We start from the raw sequence: 7,710 nt of genomic DNA, 5'->3' as shown, positions 1-7,710 counted from the left end.
TTGTTGTTATTGTTTTTTGTTTTTGCCATGAGTAGATGAGCTGGTTAGGGTCCAAGGAGGGGGCTTAGGGTCAACGGATCCCAGTGGCTGGTCTATATGGGGCTCTGGATTAAAAAATCATTGTCACTGTGAAACTACAGGCTTGCAGTGGGGGGAGTGGAGTGTGGCCTGGGGAAGCACAGGTCACACTCCCCTCAGCCAGCACAGAAGCTTCAGCATTGTCTACACAAGACTGTTCTAAGAATTGTTATTCCATGAACCTCCATGGCCTCTATTTTCCATGCTCATCTTGGGCAATGATGCTAATACACAGCAAGAGGGTCAGCTGAAAATAGTAAGTAAAACGCCGAGCTTGGACAACCTGGAGTGGACAAACCCTGGTGAAAACACTGTATTCTATGGCATCAGAGCCATTCTGCTGCTGGATGCCTAGGTAGAGAGAGACTTTAGTCACCAGGGGCTTTCCTTTCTCCTTGTCCTTTCTCTCGTTCATCCAGAGTCATTTCATGTAAGATGCCAGCCCAGGATTTCACATGTCACCTTTTATATAAGATACAATTTATCTTTATCCTTCAAGAGTTCTATCAATGCTGGGTTCCTTCTCTTCCACCTTTCATGCTTGTTAAAAAGCCCTACCTTGTCTTTTCTGAATGCTTCTGAGTGCCCCAACCATTATTTCCAACTATTCCCATTGCCACAAGCAGCCTTCAGGAATAATCTGTGTTGCTCAGCTACTTGAAGAAGTTTCTGGATGGAAAGCCATCCAGTTACCTCCTTTACAACAGGAGATATTTCATCTATGCAGGTATTTCCCTCCCACCACCAACTCTCTGGCTTGCTTTGCAAACACTGGCTGCAGCAGCTTAGAGATGTCACGAGCCTCATCTCACGCCCTTCAAGGATGATTTTTCATGCTCTTTATATTCGATCCATTATCTGTAGAAACTCTACATGCCCTTGGCATTGTCACTCCAGAGCTGAAAGCAATGCCTTGGCATTCCAGAATATTTTGTGACTCTTATGACTCACCCCAGATGAGAATGTCTAATTCTAGCATCATGAGGAAGGATGAAAGAACATAATTTCCTAAAAAAAAAAAAAATGAAATTGTTAGAAATAAAAGCCTGTGAGCCCAAGGAGCACAGCCTCAAAACGGAGAAAGCAGAGAGTTTGAGAAGGCTTTCTGGAATCACAAAATCTGCTGTAGTTTTTTATGCTTTGAAAGAATAACTTGAAAGAAAAATAAAAATTGGCACACTGGGGGACACTCTGTGTATACAGCAGTTTTAAAATATGCATTTGTTCACATTCAGGAGTACAAAACCTCGTGGGTTCTTCTTCCTACAATGGCTTCCTGTCTCACTCTAACTCAACAGCTGCAAGTGGCTTTGGTAAATCGTGCTAGTACATTTCCATTAACATTAGTAAAATTTATGTCAACTGCACTGTCAACAATTGTCGGTCTTTAAAGACCCTAATCTCCTCTTGCAAGAGAATACACATCTGTGTCACACCTACGGTTTCTCATGTGTCCTGGTACCATTTGTCTATCTCATTTTCCTTTTGTTCTCCTCTGCACTCAGAAGGCTCCTTGCTCATCAATCAGCTTTAGTGTCAATGAGGTATATTCTGACTTGGTACAGGCTCCCCCTATTACTCCCTCCTCTGGTACAGCTGCCTTTTTTTTTTTTTAACCAGTGAATGAGGTTTTCCTTGCAGAGCAGCTCCATTTGTGTGCTGCAAAGACAAGAAAAATTGATTTCAAAACCGCGTTATCCTACATTACTTTGGGGTAATGTCCATTATTCCATAAACAGAATTTTTTTTTCTACAGAAACATACGCAAGGGCTTATGACTCCTACCCATCAGGAATTGTTACCCCAGGTTTACAGTTTTTCCAGAAAGTTATGTGATGTGGACAGTCCTCAAGCTCACAGCCTGTTCTATAGATGGATTGAACCATCTCTACATTTGATTGGCTGGGAACTCAGTTGGGGCTTCTCACACTATTTGTGGTGAAGGGTCAGCACTTTTTATTTCCACCATGCCATGGACTGCTGCTTTTATAAAATACAAAATCACAGACTTGGATGCTATGGTAACGTCAAATTTCAAACAAAAGTTTCGAAGTTGCCTGTTCCCGCTTTCTGTACTTATTGTAGATAGTGACAGATAGTTCATGGACCAGCCCAGATCTGTGGACCAAATGTGCATAGCATTCAGTCTGGGTCTATGGTCACACTACGCTAAGACTTACCCTGCAAAAGCCATCATGCGATGTGGGATGCTTTCTCCTGTTTCCTAGAGCAGCATAGATTTTAGACCTATGAGGAGGGAAATGATTTAAACTTGCTTTTGGAAGAACAGGTGCTGAAGGCATCTGTCTTTGTTGGAACCCTGAGTCACCGCAATCAAAGCATGATGATGTATGGCATTCAGGTAGGGAGGAGAAAACAAACAAACCTGCAAAAGAGCAAACAAATCCATTTGATGGCTACTCAGAATTGGAAAGGGAATCACAACCAAAAATACAAATGAGTTAGAAAAAAACGGAAAAAAAATCAAACAAATTAATAAACAAAAAACAGAATCAGACCTACAAATATAGAGAACTGATGGTTGCCAGAAGGGAGGGCAGTGATGGGGAGTGGGGGAGATTGGCTTTTGGTTATAGAATGAAGAAGTCATGGCAGTAAAAGGCACGACAGAGGGAATATACTCAATGGAATTGTGATAGTGTTGTCTGGTAACAGAGGGAGCTGCACTTGTGGTGAGCACAATGTAGAGAGTGGTTGAATCACTAATTTGGACACCTGAAACTAATGTAACACTGTGTGTCAATTGCGCTCAAATAGTTGAGAGAGAGAGAGAGAGAGAGAGAGAGAGAGAGAGAGATGAATATTATTTAGCATAAAAGGAAAGGGAAATCTTGCCATTTGCAATATGGATGGATCTTGAGGACACCATGCTGAATGAAATTAGTCAGATAGAGGATGATAAATGTTGTATGACTTCACTTATATGTGGACTCTAAACACACCAGAGTCAGGGACACGGAGGACAGACTGTGTGACTGTCAGGGGCAGGGGTGGATGTGTGTGGCAGTTTGTGGGGGAGTAAAGTGGGTCAAAGGGGTGGTCAAATGGCATAAACGTAAGAGTTCTAAGCTGAATAAGGATGTGAAGTGCATACAGCGTGGTGACTGTAGTTAGCAATGCTGTATCGAAAGCTGCTAGGAGGGTCTGTCTTAAAAGCTCTCACCACACACACACACACACACACACACACACACACAACTGTGACTATGTGAGGTGCTGAGTATGTAAACTAATCTTATTGTGGTCATCACTCCACAACATGTATCAAGTCTCTAGTATGAATACCTCAAACTTAAACTATAGGTCAATTATATCTCAGCAAACCTAAAAAAAATGAAAAAAGCAATGCAAGGCCTTGAAGAATTGCATGCAATTTGAATATTTAGGTCCTCTGGCTGCAGCTAGAAAACGGATTACCAAGAGTAGGTGGGCAGAGAGTAGGCAACTGACCATCAGAGGAGGACAGGTGAGGGCCAGGGCCAGGAGCGGGTCCAGCTCAGCCATTTGGCACAGGAGGCACAGTGCCCATGGCCCACAGCACATTTTAGTGGTTCATGAAAGTGTTTAATTTGCTTATCTTAAAATCAGAATTCAAAAATGAATACAATAATGATGAACATGTAATAATGAATTCAACTTGGATTTTATCTGTCTTTATATGAACAAAGTGATAGCACATAATTTTTAATATATTTTTTTTTATGGCAGAAGGGGTCCATGAAGGCAAAAGTGCCCAGGGCTCCCTGGTGTCAGAAGGTGGCTCTGGCTGTGAAAGCAGAGAGAAAGTGACTCAGAAGATAAACACTGATAGGATTGGTGATGGGCTCTGGCTGTTAGATGTGGGGATCACACAGCCCCATGGTGTCCATGACTAAGATGGAAAGTAGTGAGAAGACTAAATTGAGGGGAGTGTGATGACTCAACTCTGGACACTTAAATCAGAGGCGTCCATGGGTCCTGGGGAGTTTAGAGATGGACAGTCTTTGTGCAAACCGTGCTGTGGTCAGACTAGCAAAGTTTCATTTCTATGGTCTCTGCCATGGGACAGGAAAATTGCTTTACTGAGCAGAAGCTTCTTTTGCAGTGGCATTTATTATGCTGAGATTTTACCTGTCTTACTTTTACTGTAGTAATTGGAGGTCTGGGGACTATTTGGAGAGATTTGAAGGAGTATCATTCTTTTGCTGAAATGTGCAAACTCTATCAGTACTGATTACATTTTGCAAGATGCAGAATACCCTTGCTGATTTAAAAATTAAAAAAGAAAAAAAAGAAAAACAAAAACAGCTATTCACTCAGCCCCTCTTTGCACATTTAGGCAGATAATACCATGAATGCTGGAGCATAAACAACAAATTATATTAAACAAGCCACGCTATGTACATCTCCATTGGAAACACGTTAGAGAATGAAACTCAACAGCTGCCAAATGTACTAAATGATCAAATCGGAAGGAAGTGAATGTCTTTTTGAAGCTCTCCAAAAGGATTTACAACCGTGGTGTTAAAAAAATAAGATAATATGCATTTGATGGTGACCCTAGAAACGTCTTAAGTATCTTTCGACAACATTTTCAGCTCATGTTTTATAAAAAACCTTTGTTTCTTCAATTACATCTGATAATATAAAGCATTTCGTACATTAGAGAGAATCTGAGATCTTTTGCCCATGCTTAAAAAAAACCTCATATAAAAGATGTGACATTCACTTTAGTCTTTTTTTGTAATAAAATAAGACTTGACCCAACACATTGTGATAAAAGAGCAGTTGAACCAGACCAGATGATCTACCTCTGAGAAAGGCACCACTCATCATTTTGATCATTTCTTCCTCCTCAAACACCAGCAGAAGTGGGTCTTTTGTAAAAATTAACTATGCTAAAAGTCTTTTCTCTTTATGTTTCCTCCTGACATTATTAATTTTTAAGATCAACTGGAGCCATAAAATCTATACACATTGAGAGCTCATCATCTCCTTCTTTCCTTTTGCCTCTGATGCCTGAGGTTGTGGTCAGGCCAAAAACAATTAAGCAGAATGTAGGTCAGTTCACCGGGTGATAAATCTACCCATTCCTTTGGGTCTACACTCTGAAGATTCCCTGGTTAACGCTAGGACAGGTGCTATTTCGAGCAGAGATGAAAGAGAAGGATCTTCAAAGAATATGCATGGTGAATGTTTCTAGAGCACGTGATGGAAAGGTCTTGCAGGAAGGGGTTCTCAGCTTCATGAGCATTCTGCTGTCCTAGAAGCAGACAGGAGGCTGAGTGGCTACTTATGGTGACACATTTCTTTTAAGAAGAGGGCAGGTACCATGTGGAGTGGAAGGTACTGGCTGGAAGGATTCAGCTGTTGTGTGGACAACCTGGGTCTGGGAGTCACGTGCCCAATTCTGGGCCCTGTCAGGTCACTAACCAGATCATGTGTAGGTGGTAAGTCTTGTGCTTCTCTGGGCCTCAGTTTCTTCTTCTGCAAAGAGGGTGTCAGTTCATCTCTCAAGTCCATTTCATGGACTTCCATGAAAATCTTGATGGCCTAAGAATCTGCTGTGAATTCATCTACCCCTTTCTATGAAGGGTTACTTTTTTCTGTTTGGGCATCTTGTCTTGTTCCTTAGTGTGGTAGGCAGAAAAATGCCCCCTCCACTTCCCCCACCCCAGAATGTCCACATCCTAATCCCTGGAACTTGTGAACGTGTTTCCTTGCTTGACAAAAGGAATTTGCAGATGGAATGATGGATCTTGACATGGAGAGATTACCCTGGGTTATCCTGGTGGGCCCAGTGGAACCATGAGGATCCTTATAAAGAGGGAGGTAAGAATGTCTGGCTTAGAGAGAAGGAGGGAGGGAGGGAGGGAGGGAATTGAAGGTGCTATCCTGCTGGCTTCAAAGATGGAAGAAGGGTCCATGAGCCAAGGAATACAGGTGGATTCTAGAAGCTGGAGAAGGCAAGAAAACAAGATTTTCCCCTAGAGCCTGCAAAAGAAAGCTTTGCCAATCCATTCTAGACTTCCGATTTACAGAACTATAAAATAAGAAATGCATGTTGTTTCAAGCCACTGAATTTGTAGTAGCCACAAGGAAACTCATACACCTTGAGAGGGAGGGCTTCAGTGTCTGTACCCTCCTCCCTCTGGCGGCATGGCTAAGTGGCACTGTACCAGCTCAGCTGGTTAGCATCTATCCTTCCCTGAGGAAGGATTTTTCACTTACAGGATAGGAAACGGCTGCATAGGCTGAGGACTGGCAGGGGAGGAGAGTGATGGTTCAGGCGGCACTCCATCAAAGAAGAAATTTTCTGTTCACCTAGAGCCATGTGTATAAACATCCCTGCCCTGGGGAGGCAGCAGACCTGTAGTGGGAGATTTGCATCCCGAGGCTGAGCTGGCGGAGGCAGCATCGTCTTCAGATGAAACCTTGTTTGGCTTTGTGTGGTATCAAGTGGCTCAGAGCCCAAGAGCAATAGAAACGGAATTGCAAAGCTGGTAGGGCTGCAGCAGAAAATTTACTTTAAGGGATGGATTTGAGAAACAAAGTCTGTAATAATTGCATGTTGATCTCTCCTGAGTAACAGGAGGGTTGGGATGTATCTCTGTTCATCTGAGCTGGTTTGAGATACCCAGGGCAGAGGACCAAGGAAAACTCTAGGTAAGATGCTGTTGAGGCTCACATGACATAATCCATTAAATTATTCAACAGTCATGTCCATCAGCTCTGGCTGGCAAAGGACATTTAATGGTGCTATATGGGAACGACCATGGTGATGGCGCTCACAGATCTTCCTGACAGAGGATCCCACAGCCCCAGCTCTAACAAGAAGCCTCTGCACCCACCATGCTCCGCATTGTCACAATATCCAATATCCATATCCCAGAAGAAGAAGGCCCAACCCTCAAAACTCACATTATCCAAACAGGGATCTGTCAGCTGTTAAAGGGAACACCTGGCAAAGCATATTGGAAGGCAGTAGATTCCTGGAGGAATCTATTGGACAACGAGTCAGCGTTTGAAAGCATTTAGTAAAAGGGCTTAAGCATAGTTTTGGTCTTGTTGGTAATGGGGTTGATTAAGAAGACATTCCAGAGAAGACCACATTGTATGAGACAGACGGCAGGCAACACTCTGAATTATTCACATAGCCACGCTGCTTGTCCCTGATATGACCGGAAGAGGAATGTCAGAATCTACTTTTAAATGGCTTAGGTTCTAAAACGCATATAAATTCAGAAAGTAGATGTCATCATTCTTGTTAAGGGAGCCCTTCTGTTGGCTTCATGAAGGGTCAAGTAAAAGTACTCTTCCTGATATAGATAAATACAAGGAGCTGAATTGCGGGTGCTGCAGAGCCTTGCACTCACGGTCTTCTGCTCCGAGGTGGTGGTGGCGTGTGTACAGTGTTCTCAGGGACACGCATCAGCGGGAGGAAGCATCGAGCTTGGAGCCCCGAGGACTGGGATGCCTGTGTAGTTTCCGCCACGGGCCAGCTCTGCAACCGAGGTGCTTACCTTTCTCTGGGCTTCAGTTTTGTTGCTCTTGAAATGGAGGTTAAAATAGTACCTCCCTCCGGGATGTTTATGAAGAAAAAAAGTAATTAGCGCATACAAAAGCCTGAGC

The sequence above is a fragment of the Nyctereutes procyonoides genome, unplaced genomic scaffold (assembly GCF_905146905.1).
Source record: "Nyctereutes procyonoides isolate TBG_1078 unplaced genomic scaffold, NYPRO_anot_genome, whole genome shotgun sequence".
In the NCBI taxonomy this organism is placed as follows: Eukaryota; Metazoa; Chordata; class Mammalia; order Carnivora; family Canidae; genus Nyctereutes; species Nyctereutes procyonoides.
This window is presented reverse-complemented; position numbering follows the sequence as displayed.